Source organism: Ostrinia nubilalis, chromosome 7, assembly GCF_963855985.1.
Source record: "Ostrinia nubilalis chromosome 7, ilOstNubi1.1, whole genome shotgun sequence".
NCBI classification, from domain to species: domain Eukaryota; kingdom Metazoa; phylum Arthropoda; class Insecta; order Lepidoptera; family Crambidae; genus Ostrinia; species Ostrinia nubilalis.
In genome coordinates this window covers 7,952,237-7,969,701 of record NC_087094.1, presented here as the reverse complement: position 1 = coordinate 7,969,701, position 17,465 = coordinate 7,952,237, and the positions used below count along the sequence as shown (strand labels likewise).

The 17,465-nt window shown below is 37.7% G+C and overlaps 1 protein-coding gene and 2 long non-coding RNA genes across 3 annotated transcripts in view; 2 read left to right on the top strand and 1 right to left on the bottom strand.

Annotated features, from left to right (window-relative positions):
* The window catches only part of LOC135073191 (beta-1,4-mannosyltransferase egh), a 332,203-nt gene that overhangs the window by 51,727 nt on the left and 263,011 nt on the right, over positions 1-17,465 (bottom strand). The gene's annotated exons all lie outside the window — the stretch shown is intronic.
* LOC135073587 (uncharacterized) lies at positions 11,167-13,335 on the top strand. Its single transcript, XR_010257650.1, has 2 exons — positions 11,167-11,594; positions 11,677-13,335. It is a non-coding gene; the product is annotated as an uncharacterized LOC135073587 (long non-coding RNA).
* Positions 13,524-14,197, top strand: LOC135073586 (uncharacterized). The gene is made up of 3 exons (XR_010257649.1): positions 13,524-13,843; positions 13,924-14,057; positions 14,147-14,197. It is a non-coding gene; the product is annotated as an uncharacterized LOC135073586 (long non-coding RNA).

The window sequence follows — 17,465 nt, the reverse complement described above, 5'->3', positions numbered from 1 at the left end:
ATTAAGCGAAAAACCGAAAAGTGGTACCTTTAAACCCCCCTCACCCCGCCGGCTCAAGGGCTAAGGGCGGGGACTTTTGCTATGTTCACCTCCTAACTAGTCTAGATAAAGTCCCGAAGTCAGAAATTGTGTTCCATGGATTTCCATCTATAATGCTTTATTTATTTATTTATTTTATTTATTTAAAACTTATATGCACATAGAACGGTGTACATAAGGCGGACTTAATGCCTTTCGGCATTTTCTGCCAGTCAACCTTAGGGCCAAACTGAGAATAAAGTAGGCGGTATAGAATAATTACGAATTTAGAAAAAATATAATTACATAAATAACATATGAATACATACATAGACACATACATATATAATAATAGGATGGATGACAAAGGGAGACAAAAAAAAAGAGAGATGGAAAAAAAATGGGAAAAAAAAAAGGAGGTTGAACAGAAATTATGAAGATGAAACACCAGCGAGATAATGTTTGCGCACATGGAATTTAAAGGTGGACTTGCTGGGAGCCTGCCTGACGTTTTCAGGGAGACCGTTCCAAAGACGAATGGAATGTAGAAGAAAAGAGTTGGAAAGAAAACCAGTACGATGAGAAGGAGTGGAAAGAAGAAGCGTATTAGAGGAACGTAGTTGACGAGAGTGAGTCGAACTGAGGAGCGTATATTGGGATTTTAGGTAAGAAGGAGAATTTGGATTGTTTAAGATTGAAAAAAGTGTTAGAAGGATTCTGACTTTTCGTCGAAAAGGTATAGGTAACCATTGAAGCTTAGACCGGAATGATGAAATGTGGTCATATTTGCGCAAGCAGAATATAAACCGGATACAGTTGTTGAGGAGCCGGTCTAGCTTATTGACATGAATTTGGTTTAGGTCAGGATAACATACATCAGCATAATCTATGACCGGAAGAATAAGGGTATGGACAAGGGAGATTTTGGTCTTAATTGGAAGGAAGTATTTCAGTCTGCAAAGGGAACGTAATGTGGCGATGACCCTCCGACTTATCTCAGATACTTGAGTTGTCCAGCTGAGGCTAGAATCTAGATAAAGACCGAGATTTTTGACGGACGAGCAGTATGGGATATCAACCCCATCAAAATTGACAGAGGTGACATCATCCATATTTAAGCGGCGAAGTTGACGCTGGCTACCCACAATTATTGCCTGGCATTTGTTGGGATTTACAGCAACCCCGTAACGACTCGACCATTTTCTGATATGTTCCAGATCGTCATTTATGTACTGTACTGCTTGATCAATTTCATCATGGTGACAATGTCGGTACAATTGAAGGTCGTCGGCGTAAAGATGGTGAGATGAGCCAATATTGTGGGTAATAGAGTTAATAAAAATTGAGAAAAGTAAAGGTGAAAGTATGCCACCCTGCGGGACACCGGTCAGAAGGTCACGCCAGTGGGAAACAGTTTTATCAATGCGTACCGCCTGTTGGCGCCCGCAGAGGTAAGAGGCGAACCAATCCATAACAACCGGTGACAAATTGTAACGGGATAGCATCGATAGGAGGACTTCATGATCAACTGTGTTGAAGGCGTTGGAAAAATCGATAAGCACCAGTAAGGTAAGTTGGCCATGCTCCATTCCCATCCTGATGTCTTCCGTTACTTTGAGTAATGCGGTGCTGGTGCTGTGACCCGGACGGAAACCGGATTGGAAAGGACTCAGAAGGTTATTGGTGAAAATGAGACTAGACAGCTGAGAATGAACAACTGCCTCCAGGGTTTTGGAAAGGAAAGGTAGTATTGATATGGGCCTAAAGTTATTTAATGTGGCAGGATTTGGAATTTTGGGAAGAGGGGTGACAAAAGCTTTGCACCAGATACGAGGAAATGTGCCAGAGGATAGGGAAAAATTTATAATGTGAGTAATGAAAGGAAGTAGGAATTCAAGGAGTATAATGATCATGGTACGGCTGATGTCATCGACGCCAACCGCTTTGGATTTTATGGAGTGGATAATTTTCCTGACCCCATCACCAGACACCGCAGAGAAAACAAATACTTCTGGAACCAAAAGAGCTGTGGAAGTTACCTCGGAGATGGTTTGTGATCTAATGAGTGGATCCAGTATGGAAGCAGAGGAAAAATGAGTATTGAGGTCATCGCCAGAGAAAGAAGAGTGGGTGAGCTTTGTAGGATTTTTACCGATACCCAGTGTTTTGAGAAACTTCCATACATCAGCTGAAGAGGCATCGATAATGTTGTCATGGATGTGACGACGTTTGGCAGATCTCACCACTTGATTGCAGCGGTTTCTAGCCGTTTTGTATTTGCTCCAGTTGATATCAGAGCGGTCACGTTTGTAGATGTGGAAGGCCCTGTCTCGACGAGTCATCGCCATACGCACACCCTTCGAGATCCATGGTGCAGGAGGACGTTTAAGTTTCACAAGCCGCAGCGGCGCGTGCACGTCGTAGAGGGTTAGTAGATTGGAGTTGAAGACGGCGACCTTGTCATCGATAGTTGTTGCAGACACAACTTGATCCCAGTCGAGTGAGGCGGCATCGCGCCTAATGGCGTCTGCATCCACCTTAGACATACTACGCATAAGCACGGTCTCTGGTTTCTGTTTGCTAGTGTGTAGCCTGTAGCTCGCGTAAACAAGATCGTGTCGTGAGAAACCTGGTGCAGGACACTGGCCATGCGCAATAATACTGTCAGGTGCGGATGTGATTACAAGGTCGAGTAAGGTGTTTTATTGACTGGACTATTTGTACAACAACGTTGCTGTTGTTGTATTTTGCCTACCTATTTTTTTTGCTTACAAGCTAAGCTTTTGTAAGTTATGAAAATGTATTATACTCCCAAGGAGTATAATAATAAAAAAGGTATACCTACTATATTAATTAAAGTAACTTAATTACTTACTCATTTTATGAAGTAGTATTTAGCGAATATGATTGTGTTTTCCCCAACGGTTTTCCCGTAGGTTGGAGAACCAGTATAAATGTATAGGTATGCAAAGTAATTAATTTTGTATTTATGTCTAAAGGAATCATTGTTTTGTTGCCGCCAGAGTCTCTATCCTCATGGAATTCGACATAGCATAGAAAGAGGATTAATTAGTCCTATATTTTATCGTGAAAGTTTGTATGGATATTTGTTGCTCTACTTACTGGATGGAATTTTTATGGCAATTTATAGTAGTTATGATTGTTTATCATCAGAATAACATAATAACGATCTGTGACAAACTTAATTTTATGCGGGCAAGCCGCGGACAGAAGCATGTTTTTCTAAGAAAAGAAGAGCACTTTTTCGCGTATATAGGGTGTTAGGTAAATGGGTATATGAGCCGACACTAGCCTATGTTAACATGGGCATATAAATGGTATGGTGAAGTCAGAAAATTGATATCTTCATTTTAATTATTTAAATTTTTATATAAATCGGATTTTATAAAATTTATTTTGTATGAAAATTATAAAAATTAAAATGATGATATCAAATTTCTGACTTCACTATACCATTTATATGCCCATGTTAACATGGGCTAGTGTCGGCTCATATACCCATTTACCAAACACCCTGTAGATACGCGGAAGCGAAAACTATGCAAGAAACAAAAAATTGTGTTTTCTTTTTAATAAAATTTTTAAAACAAAAGTCATGTTCCTGGTTTCTATACTCTCAAAATAAAAATAAATTCTATGAATGCAATATCACTTTCTCCTAGGATGATACCAAATCGGATAAGCTACGGAGTTATTTAGAATTATCGAGCGCATTAATTACATTAGTAACCAGTGGGCTAATTCAAATGCATTTGTCGAGAGTAGAAATCGTCTGTCAAATAATTTTCTAGTAATCAATTTTGAACTGATTGTCAAGGTAATACAGTTGAAAATTGAATATCAAAGCCAGACTACGCCTAATGTCAGATCAGCCGATGGTAGATGCCAAATTTCCAATATCGCGTACGAAGACGGAGAACTTTGTCAATATAGTGGTACATAAGGGTCATAATTAGTGGATGCCGACGATTTTCGCGCTGTCATCTCAACGACTGCCCACCCTTGTCGTTAGAGCAGTCGACTGGATAGAAAGCATGGAAAAAACATGGTGATTGATAAACTAGGTGCAAATAAACATATTTTATAAACACAGAATGCTTTTTGCTTAAATTTGAACATAAATTTACCATAATATAACTTATTACACTTATGTCTGGATTTGTAAGCAGAAATATGGATAGGTACCTACTGGATGGAGTGGATGACATAGTGGATGGAGTGTTTTGTAAAACTGCAAAAAAACTTTACCACTAGCTGCTACTAACTGTAACTTACACAAACTTCTGCCGTTCACCGCTAGGGGCGCTGTGCAATCTGCCATACATTTTGTACGCACTTGGTAAGGTTAAACTTATGGTAGAGCTACAGAACTTTCATATAATAAATTATCATGCGCAAAAATTAGTCTGTTTGGGCCCGCCATACACGGACAGTTCGAGCAATTAGCCAGTGGTCAACATAAAGGCACGGACCGCTTTTGCAGCCAGTCAACAGCTTGAATCTACCATTGATAGGTAACTGCTGGAGTAGTTGGTAGTGAAACTGCTCAACAGGTCACAATTTCATTTTCATTCAAATCAGTAGCAACATTGATTTTGAGGAAGAGGAACCACTGCTACTTTGTAATATTTGCTCGAGCAGTCAGTATAAAATATACCTGGCAACTGAAATTTCACCGTGCCGAAGTAGTCACAACAACTGCTCGAGCAGTACCGTGTATGTGTGTATGTAGAAATCAGTTGCAGCTAGAAGCTGTCGTAATTGTGTAAGAGTGCCTAAAATGATTTGTGTCTTAGTTTTACTGCTATAAATTTATACTACCCATACCAATATTATAAATGCAAAAGGAATCTGTCTGTCTTGCTTTCAACCGATTTTGATGAAATTTGGCATAGAGATAGTTTAACTCCCGGGAAAGGACATAGATAGTTTTTATCCCGGTTTTTGAAACAGGGACGCGCACGGTAATGTATTTCGGTGACAGACAAAATTCCACGCGGGCGAAGCCGCGGGCGGAAAGCTAGTATAAGTATTATAACCCATGCTTAGAAAGGCACGATAAATGTTGGTCTGGGCTAATATCTCTTTTCGTCATTTTCAAAGGCTTTACAACAGTTTTTAACTGTATTATCACATTGTAACACCTATATTACTATTATGGAAGCAATAAACGTATTGAGTATTGAGTATTTGATAAAATCTAACATTAAGATTGACCCCTTCCCTCGCACACCCACATCTCTCCACCTAGATTAAATTATTGTCATTATTTACTGTGTTCATTTGATTTGGTGCATAATCTGAAAACCATTTAAAGATTTAACCATTTACAATGAAAATAATTAGCTCGAATTCGTATAGTTTTTTTTATTTGTCATTTTTGACAATTAGTGTAATGTTTTAAATAAGACCGAAAATGATACGATTTTCTTTATGGTTTTTGTATTAGTTTGTTTTTAAAATTCACTTTATAGTAAATTACAGATAAATCCAGATTTAATCACAGTGTTATTTATTAAACTAGCTGTGCCCGCGACTTCGTCCGCGTGGAATAATGACTTTGGGTAGGCACTTTTAATAATTTAGTCTAATTATTATTTTACAAATAGCTTTTGCCCGCGACTTCGTCCGTGGAGAAGTCGAAAACGTTCTCATACGATTATTTTTAAATGTTTTAACGTTATTATCTAACGGTCTTATTCATAATAAAATGCTAATATAGGTTTAAAACCTACATTAGCTAAAACGTTTGATAGGCTTAAAACACTCTTATAAACCTCTGATAAAAAACGTTATTCATAATCGTTTATAAACCTTTGATAGCTAAAACAGAGTTTAATATTTTCTTTCCACAGACTATACAAAAAGAATGAACGAAAACAGCTTTTTTGGTGATTTAACTTGATGGACCATGTAAAATCATAGACAAATCGCAGAAAAAAAAAACAAAAAATTGGCAGCTGTGACGTTTTACTTACTGACATTGACATTTGGCACGAAAATTTAATAAAGTTTTCGGTTTTTTCGATCAACTCCCAAGTTTTATCAAACTTTTATAAAACTTGGGATTGTATGTTCTGGATTCTGTACCTCTTACCCTGTACTCTGCAATAAGCTCTTACGACGACCCGGCTAGTTACATCGGATACTAATTAAATACTTTTAAAATATAAAAATCAGGTTAAATAAACATGAAAATATTTTTTTCTTATATTTTATGAATATGCAGCTCGGCCTTTGATCCGGTGAAAGTTACTCGGTGGTATTATTTTTTTACAACGAAATCGAAAACTACACCTACCGCAGTATTATTGGTAAACTTTTTTTTTATATTTTCCTACGGGTGCTAGAATCACCAAGCTTCCAGCATGCCACTGGCCGTGGGAGAAGGAGCTTTTCCTCAAGACTACTCCCACTACCTCAAGGGCCTCCGCCAAAACTCTCGCGCGAAAATGAGTTTATGTATACCCCTTTCGCACCTGAATGAAACGATCGTGAGTTTCTTCTTTGAAAAATTATAAGTTCGCGCCAAATTCGTTTCTCCGCGCCAAACCGACCTCACTTGATCGTGCGCTTATCGATCTAACCAATAAAAAACAGTTTTGGCGGCTAAATGAATCAGTAGCCGAGAGCGCACCGGAAAAATGGCTGCGTTTCTTGACCCCGCCACTGGACGTCGTAAGTAATATTTATTTTATTGCAATTTTCGTAGGAATTCATTGATATTTTGATTGTATTACATCATTAAGTGTATGTTGCATCTGAATAACTATAAATTTCTTCTATATTCTTAGCAATTACCCATTAAATTTATGAAAAAAAAACCCAGCTCACTATCGTGATATCTGGGTTGCAATTGTACCAACGCATGATCGTGACTTTTAAGGGTTTTTTTTACATTTGCCATTGAACAACGACCTCGTTTTGGGCTTCCTCGACGAGGGTGACTGTTCCAAGTTGGACTTTGTCGACAACGACCAAGAGTTTATCCCTCCGCAGCCGGAAAATGATGAAAAACCTGAAGTTGAGCTATCTTATCCGCCTCACCCATCTGTGGCAGCTGGGCAATTGAATATCTAAGAGGAAGTCTACGTCTGATAGTATGGATGGTAGAAAAGCAGACCCATCTTGTTCTAAAAAGTCAAAGCAGACACCTTGTTCAATAGTAACTTTCATATCCTAGGATCGCAATGTACTGGCGGTATTTCACTCCTGCCCATCGTCTGCAACTTTACAAGGCGCAGGTTCGGCCTCATATGGAATACTGTTCTCATCTTTAGGCAGGTGCGCCCCAGTACCAGCTTCTCCCTCTGGACCCCATTGAACGGAGAGCAGCTTGAATCTTTGACTGCCAGGACATTTCGGATTTGCTTGACCCCTTGGCGCTGCGTAGAGATGTATCCTCATTGTGCATCTTCTATCGCATGTATCACGGGGAGTGCTCCGAAGAATTGTCCGGACTTATTCCTGCCGCCACTTTTCGCCACCGATCTACCCGACAGCACTTCCATCCACTTAGATGGTTGGCAGTCCACAACAGTACGTTTCTCTAGAAACATCCTGCCCCGTACAACCAAACTGTGGAATGGACTGTCGTCTGCGGTGTTTCCGGACGGATACGACCTGCAAAATTTCAAGAAGAGAGCATATCTTCACCTTAAAGGCCGGCAACGCACCTGTAACGCAAGGACAGTACTGGGGGCACCGCAATCGAAATAGTAAAGTTGTACAGCCAGAAAGGCCTTTTAGTTAATTTCTTCGTTTTTGTGTTAAATTTTTGTTTCCTAAGAAACATGAGTTTATCTCGCAAATGAACATGAAAATGATCTCATATAAAATTATGTGAATTTCGTTTAGTTTCTAATTTGTCTGTTGAAAGAACATTTACATTCCAATGAAAACAAAATACTGTGATGTTGTACCTAAGCTATAATGTTAGCAATTATTAAATAAGTATTTTCTAATAACCACCAGATGCATTTTATTTCATTATAAATATTTTTCTGATAAGCGGACATTATCATTGCATAAAAATCTCATCAAAACTTATAAATGCACGATCGTGAGTTGGTAGAAGTCAGCCCCAGAGCTCACTATCGTGATATCGACTTTCCAAAGTCCTGTTATACGCTGGATTTTTTTTACTATTTTTTACATTAATATTACCACTTCTTTGCCAAAATAATATAGTTTTCATTGCAAAACAAAGGAACGAAAATCTCAGGTGCGAAAGGGATAAAGCGCAAGCAGGTGCCCGCGGCATGACTTTCATGCATTACTATGCATTGTTGGGCGAGCGCACGCAGCGGGCACCCACTCCGAGGTTAAGTGGAGGCCCCTAGAGTATGGTAGTCGTTAACATGACGTCATGATTGTAAAAAAATGCACTAATGAGTAATTAATATCAACTTTGAAGCAAATCACCACTAAAATAACTTTCTACCCCTTTTTAACATAGTTAGGGGGTGCATTTCACTAAAATACGAAACACGTCTTCCATTAATTCTGTTATAGAATGCTTATGCAAAATTTTAAGTAGATTGGACGAAGGAATCTCGTTATTTCATACAAACTTTGTCCCTCCTTTTTACCTCCTTAGGGGTAGAATTTTGGAAAATCCTTTCTTATCAGATGCTTACGTCATACAAAGAACACACCGTCCAAGTTTCAGGTCTTTACGATCAGCGGTTTAGGCTGTGCATTGATCCATCAGTAGCGCGCGTAGTACCTACTTGATCATTATTTTGCTGCGATGATGTGATTTTAAAACTGGGATATCTCCTAAGATATTTATTGAAATCGAATGGTGTAAAGGGCAAGAATGTTTAAAATTAAATACTTGTGGTGAATAATTTATTTATTTGGATAAGGATTAATATCATGTTTATAAAAACACCTTCGCAAATAATGCATTATTTTAAAACAGATTTTTTTTGCATAAAAATGGTTACTATGAGCCAACCTTAAAAGATAGACATATGCTACCGCGGACTTTTTTAAAGAGCTTTTAAAGGGGAACAATCCTGTCATACATGATTTTTGCGAAACTTTAACCGTTTACGCAGCATCAGCTCTCAAAAGGTAAAAATTCATTGATTTGAAATATTCTTGATTGGTGCTCCGCTCCTATTGGTCTTAGCGTGATGATAAATAGCCTAAAGCCTTCAGGAACTAACGGGCTATCCAACACAAAAAGAATTTTTCAAATCGGTCCAGTAGTTCCTGAGATTAGCGCGTTCAACCAAACAAACAAACAAACAAACAAACTCTTCAGCTTTATAATATTAGTATAGATATACCTATATATAAAAATGTCTTCATTAAAGTAAATATATTATGTAATTTTAACAGAGGGACTTATATTAGGCTGTCTTTACATAACTAAATTATTATTTTATAGCTCTACGGTCTTATTCATAATCATTTTTCACATTTTATCAAATGCTTATTAGAGGTTTATAAAACGTTTGATAAAAATTGTTATTCATAATCGTCATTTAGCGCTAAAATCCTCTTATAACTGTGTGATAAGTTATCGAGAGCTCGGGCCTTGTTTAAAGCTCTAATAAACCTATTTTAACCTAACTTTTATAAATGTCATTTCATATGAATGTCACTTCGTTGGTTTATTTATTCAAAATATCCTTGCTGTGATCCTTGCTTGTGAAAATGAATGCTATAAATGCAATTGTGCATTTAGCCAATAATGCCGACCCAGCGCGACGTAGAAAGCTCTACCGCCAACGAAGCAACCCATTCGATTTGCGGGACCTAAATTTTAAAATAAAATATAGGTTCATTAAGGACACAGTGCGCACCATCATAGATTTGGTGGAAGATGATCTGGTTCAGAGCGCTAGAGGTGGTGGCACGTGTCCTGAACTGCAAGTTTTAGTGGCCATAAGATGTTGGGGACGTCGTGAGGTAAGCACAAAAAAGTGTTTTATTTTATCCCTTTGTCGTGGCTGCTATAATTATTTTCATACATTTTCAGGTACAAGATGATGCTGGTGACCTCCATGGCCTAAGTCAGCCGACAGTGAGCCGGATATGCGCCAGAGTCGCGCATGCAATCGCGAATAAGGCAAATTCCTTCATCAAAATGCCTATCACTATAGGAGAGCAGGAAAGAATTAGTGCCAAATTTAGAGCAATTAAAAATTTTCCTGGGGTGATAGGAGCCATAGATTGCACCCACATTAAAATTAAAAAAACCGGAGGTGACATGGCCCAGTACTATATTAATAGAAAAGGCTATTATTCCCTGAATGTTCAGGTAAAATATATTTTGATTTTATACAGTTTACAACAGAGAAAGATTTGTTTTAATAATGTCTATAATTTTTACTTTGTATGATCTAAATTTTAGCAACATTCAACACTATATTATTGGATGGATTACCTACAGGATACTGTTTTTTTTATTTTAGGTTGTCTGTGATGCTGACCTCAAAATAATGGATATAGTGGCTAGATGGCGAGGCAGTACACATCGACGGTCCCTACGTATAGTTCAGTATCTACCAGTTCCGTGATTTGCCGTTTTTGTTTGCAAAACCTTCAGAGCACCCAAGAGTTTCGGCTCAGTTAAAAAAACATACAGTTTTTATTCAAATTGAACCTTAAAACGTCAAAAAACAAATCCCGCAACTACAAAATTAGAACGATTTCCGCAGTAAAATTGCATTAGTGGGAGTTAAGAAATTTTACGTTGGACCGCACGCCTTAATCCGCGCGCCCAGCCCCGCAACTGCCACTTTCATCCGCGCAGATCGAGTAAATTGATACGTAATTTATGAAGGAAATAGGTATTAATATGATTTCTGACTTAATTTATTTCAGTCAACATTAAACCAACGGTAAATTAATCAGTTAACTGTAGGCATAACGTAGTTGCGTTGTTTTACTCGGGAAAATTAAAGTTACTATTATAAGTAGGTGGCACTTACTTATTTTTACGTCGGAAAATTCAAGAATCTTCTAGCCGTAACTGCCACTATAAATGTTTTACTTTGGAAAAGTTTGTTTTATGTCTATAAGTTAGTGCCAGTAACGGTGTTTTACGCTGAGAAATTGTATTTTAGCAATATTTGGTGGACACAAAAGTGAAGACAAAGCAATATAAAATATGATATACAACACGACTGAAGTATCTAGGGTCATTTATTAGACTCAACGCAACCAAGTTCTTCTCCTATGCTACTTTATAATACATGATATAAGTAAAAAATCGTAAAATTTATTTTATTTATTTATTAAGCATATTAAGGCATTCAGAAATAAAGATAAGCAGGTAACACTTACAAACAAAAGTTTAAATTAACTGCATTTAGAATCTACTATTACATGATAATGCTTACATGATATTGCAAACATATACCCGTCAGAAGGATGAGGTATACCCACTAAAAATACCCTGGTGCCCCGTCACTCTCTATAAGTGCTAACTTTGAGATTCCGGACAAAGATCTCCCACCTACACGGCGACAGTTGGGACGAGAGCAACTGGAAGTACACAGCTTTTCCGTACACACACTCACCGTCAGCAGACGGTGGTGGTGGCCTATTTATGCAATGCCTTCCGTGCGGCCTCACGCCCCCGTTACGCTGGCCATTACCGAGGAAGGAAGATAGGAGGCAATCATACTGTCACCTTCCCTGGAGCGAATTAAAATGCACCCGCACTTGGTTCGTAGTTGCGCTATCGTACTGCAGCTTCTTGTGGCACCTTGTCTTCTCAGATAGATGTGCTTCATTACCACCCAACTTTTGTTACCGTCCACATAGCTTTGACTATGCTATCCCGCAAGAATATGGTGTGTCGTATGCTCCTAGCCACCGCAATACAGGTAGGGCTCGAAGGATCCGTGCCCAGTCATGGTGCGATCGCTAGAGCAACCTTAAACTTCAGCACAACTTAGCCACGGCCCACGGCGAGGTGGTTTATCAACTATTAGACTACAGCACAATCTAGCGAGTCTCACGTCAAACGGCCTCTCTGTCCTCCTATGGCGGAGCTTTCACCTCGTTCTTCACGCTGCGTTAAAAACGACGATGTAGCCCTGTAGACTTTCTGGACCTGTTAAGGTCTTAGAAGATGGGCAGCGTTACCCTTTCCTTTGAGGGTGATGCCTTAGATGGGACAGAATCATGCTTTTGAGGGTACCAGTATAATGTAGATAGCGTATCTCCATAGCCTTCCGACATGAGAGTTTTCGCACCTCCAAATTAGGGAAGCAGCCATGAAAAAGCAAGCTGTCTTCCATTCGCACGGCGACGGATTGGAAAAAGTGCGAGCTGCCACTGGTTATACAAAGGTCACCGTATTTACGCTCACTACTTGGCGCCACTGGTGATTAACAGGATAACTCTTAGATATTTTATCTGGGCCTTAGTTTTGACAGTGGTGTGGGCGTCAAGTGAAGGTGTCAGGGATGCCTTTAAATATATGTGGTCCCTGGCCTAGGGCGACCATAATGCCGTCTGTGGCGACCAGGCAAGCCGCCTCGCTGTGAAAGTTATTTATTTATTTATGAGGATATTCTTGTAATGATGAAACTATCTGCATGACAGATACCTTGAAATATCCATGCCTTGAAAAGGGTTCCATTTAGTACCCAGTTGTATTCAATGTTCCACAAGATCGAACTCAAAAAAGAGCCATGTGGATCTTCGTACTCGATGCCATGCTGTCAAACTTGGCCGGCACTATTGATAAAGAAAATGTACCGGTTCTACAAGTATTCGTCAGTCAAAAGACCCCTTAGATAAGGAAGAATCTTAAGGTATTGAGTGCCTCCAAAATGCAACTATCTGGGAAACGAGGCGGGACGCTGTTATGCCTCGTCGAGCAGGACTATGGGCCTAGAGTGAGAGTGTAAGATGTGGTGTCAAAGTAAGACTGATGTCAAGATGTCAGACAACTACGCCGTATCAACCGCTGATGGGATTTATTGAAAGACGTGTATTAGCTGCCGAATGCTTTATTGCACTGATTATAAAAATGTTAGAACTACCAAAGTCACAAATGTAGGTCAGGCGTAGCTGGCCAAAGTGCATGAATAAAATGCAAGTTAACAATAAGTTAATTAGCAATAAAAATGTGCGAGTTGACTCGTACAGAGAGTTACTGTCAATAGTAGCTGAACTTTGTTCCCGTGTACAACTACTTATGTGGCAGTTAATAATTTAAACAAATATATTACTCCGACGTAAAAGTTAGTAAGTACCACTTACGTAATTTGTAATTAGAAACTTTCCGTTGTATAAGTGAGTAAATGACAAATAATACACTTATTGTGATTATTTTTTGATAATTCTTCATGTTTTATAAAATATACCTCATATAAAATTATCATACCAAATTTCATCAATGTATGATAAATAGAACGCGAGCTACACATGTTTAAACCTTCAAACCGCTCTCCTGTAAAATTGACCGTTTTCAGATACGTATTTATACGTAGGGACCGTCGACATGACAGTCGAATTTTTATGGAGAGCAATATAAAACAACGATTTGAGGATAGGCAGTTTAGAGGACGCCTTATTGGCGATTCGGGCTACCCTCTTCTGCCATATCTATTTACACCTATTTTAAGGCCTAGTCGTCCAGAAGAAGAAGCATACAATAATGCTCACATCTCAACTAGGAACACTGTTGAAAGGTGTTTTGGGGTGTGGAAGCAGCGGTTCCAATGCCTACTCCATGGCTTACCAGTAAGCCTCCAAAATGGAAAAGCTGTGATCATAGCATTGGCTGTATTACATAATATAGCCATTGATATGAATGACACATTGTTAGGTAAATGTTATCAATTTGACTGTACATAAGGAATACAAATCTTTATGACAAAATGTTGACAAATTCATAATATTTTTCAGAACAACATATGGAGCAGGTCCCTGTAACTCCGCAACTTTCGACGGAGAACAGTGTTCACGACAACCGACCTTCATTGTTGAGGCGTAGGTCGCAGTTGATACTACAAAATTTTATAAATCAACATTTTTGAATGGTACTAAAATACATTTTGATAAATTCCAACGATTTACTTTTATGTAATGTCATTTGAGTTCATGAAAATGTTGTATTTTAATTTTTCAGATACTGTTCCTGGCATCTTAATGAAAATAAAAAGAATATTTGATTGAAAAATACCTGTATTTCAATTTTCAGTCCAATTTGTTACTATCACAAAAACAAAACCTGTAGTTCTCTTTAAAAAAGCAATTATTCTGCAAAAATTCAAAACAAATTACTTTATATCACTAATTTAAGTACAATTAGTTTCAACAAACTTACTTATTAAAAATCACAGTTCAATTCTTTAAAACAAAGAAATTGCTTAAGTATAAACGTTTCTATTCGGAGGTTATCAACCTTCTACATTTAAAACAAAATAACCATAATTTACACTATTATTATAAAGGCGAATGTTTGTGACTAGGCATATGTGTATTTACTTTATATCACTAATTTAAGTACAATTATTAAACTTACTTACTAAAAATCACAGTTCAATTCTTATAAACAAATAAATTGCTAAAACAGATAGATTATATAGTCTCGAATAACATATAGGCTTCTTTTTATCCTGGAAAAATGCACAGATCCTGTAGGTTACAGAAATAGTAGTCTACGCAGGCGGAGTCGTGGGCAACAGCTAGTTAATAGTAATCTCAAACTCTTATTAAGTTATGACTAGTAAACATATTCATAGCCGTCTAAATATATTGCAGAAACACAATCAAAATGCGGATTGGAACTGCATAAAATACAAATTAAAAACAAACAGAAGTAAGGGAGGAACTAACTTATTATTTAGAATCTGTTAGTACTTGAAAAACTTTAACATCAAAAGACTTATTATTCTTTATTAATGTGAGTGTAATATTTAAGTTTTTCCTGTAATAATTGATGCTCAAGATCCAAGTTTCTCCCTTTCTTCCGTTCGTTTTCCATTTGAACTTCATGCAGTTCAATCCGGCATTTTGATTCTGTTTCTGCAATTTCGGAAATCCTAACTTTGCTTAAATCAATTAAGCCTTCTTTGTTTAACAGTTTCCTTTTTTTTTTGATTGCTGGTGCTTTAAAATTAGGTTTTGCTTTATTTTCTTTTGCCTCTACTTTTTTATTTTCTTTATCTTCCAATATGCCTCTAGTAGTACAAGCATGTGTATCTTCTATTTCTTCATCAAGTACCACCAATTCATATTGGATTTCTTCATTATTTATCAATTCCTGATCTTGCGTATTTTGAGTTGATTCCTCCTCTTGAATGTTAATTAATTCACTTTTATTTGAGTCCGAGTCAAATCTGTTAACATCGACTACAAATTCATTGGGCAACCAAGATGCTATATCATCAGCCCTATCGTCAGGCACTGATAATGGTGGACCACCGCCAGTTTTAATTTGAGCCTGCCTAGCAATGGTCTTGTCTTTCTTCGCACTGATTTTTATGAGGCTCCATTGCGATTTTAACTGGGTAATGGAGCGGTTCATACCAGCGCACATTGAATTAAACCTGAAAAAGAAATGACAGGATTTTGAATTACAGGTAAAGGCAAAATTTTATATTGAAGGCAGAAATCAAAAGATGTACCAACGTTGTTTGTAAATCAGCCCAAGCCGCAACCTTCCGTTTATTCGTGTTAGTGTCTGTATTTTTATTTTCGATTGCATTTACTCTTTCTTTCACCAACTCTTTCAGCAAATACTGAAAAGCAAACACTAGGCGTCAAACATAAATAAAACCATGCTACAAAAATTAGTAGGCACTTTATCAGGCTAAAAATAAGTACTACCTTATCTTCCTCCAACCAGTTTTCTGATCGTTGCCTTTTAGGCGGTCTGTTCTCCTTCGTCATGGACATAATTAGTATCCGATGTAACTAGCCGGGTCGTCGTAAGAGCTTATTGCAGAGTACAGGGTAAGAGGTACAGAATCCAGAACATACAATCCCAAGTTTTATAAAAGTTTGATAAAACTTGGGAGTTGATCGAAAAAACCGAAAACTTTATTAAATTTTCGTGCCAAATGTCAATGTCAGTAAGTAAAACGTCACAGCTGCCAATTTTTTGTTTTTTTTTTCTGCGATTTGTCTATGATTTTACATGGTCCATCAAGTTAAATCACCAAAAAAGCTGTTTTCGTTCATTCTTTTTGTATAGTCTGTGGAAAGAAAATATTAAACTCTGTTTTAGCTATCAAAGGTTTATAAACGATTATGAATAACGTTTTTTATCAGAGGTTTATAAGAGTGTTTTAAGCCTATCAAACGTTTTAGCTAATGTAGGTTTTAAACCTATATTAGCATTTTATTATGAATAAGACCGTAAATGTATACTTTCATCAATCATTCCTCCCTCCAATCCAATGACATATAAAAACATCTTAAAGATGACCTAAACTCTATGCCTAAACTGAACTGTCCCACCAAACTCATTGATAAGGGGGCGCTACCGTCGTTCAACTATATAGTTTCCAACATGGCAAAAAATCGGAACCAGCGATCCGGTATTGACGGTGGCGCCCCGCTGCCAATGTCAAGGTTTTATTTCTATCATATTTTTTTTACCACCAAAACTGTCAGATGCTATTTTTCAAATAGCCCTATCCTACTATTTGATACAAAATCTAACGAAATGAATACTTTACATTTCTTGTGGGCTGCCCACAGGGAAGAATTGCGGAGAAGGCGGAAAATGCGAGAATTAGCCAGAATATATGAAGAAAATTTTGAAGACATGCCAGAGCTTCTGTTCAGGCAACGTTACAGGCTTAACAAAGGCCAATTTCAGAAGCTTTGTCATATATTGAAACAGGAAACCTCTTTGCGGGGAAATACAATAATTTCTCTGGAATCCAAGGTTTAATATCTTACATAATCCCAACTAATCCCAACTAATATTATAAATGCGAAAGTAACTCTGTCTGTCTGTCTGTCTGTTACGCTTTCCCGCTTAAACCTCGCAACCGATTTTGATGAAATTTGGCATAGAGATAGTTTGAGTCCCGGGAAAGAACATAGGATAGTTTTTATCCCGGTTTTTGAAACAGGGACGCGCGCGATAAAGTTTTTCTGTGACAGACAAAATTCCACGCGGGCGAAGCCGCGGGCGGAAAGCTAGTATTATTTAAATGCGAAAGTGTGTGTGAATGTATGTTTATGCGAGTATAAAGATAAAGATACATTTATTTGTTCAAACATGTGTAGGTACCTACATAAGGTGTTAAGTCAGCATTTAAAATGGTATCAACATGTCTTACCTTTGCGGTGTACAAATTAAAATTAAATTAAAAGAGTATTATGAATGTTACTCTTTCACGCAAAAACTACTGAAGGGATTTTGTTGAAACTTTATAGTATTATTGTATAAACGTCATAATAACATCCTACTAATATTATAAATGCGAAAG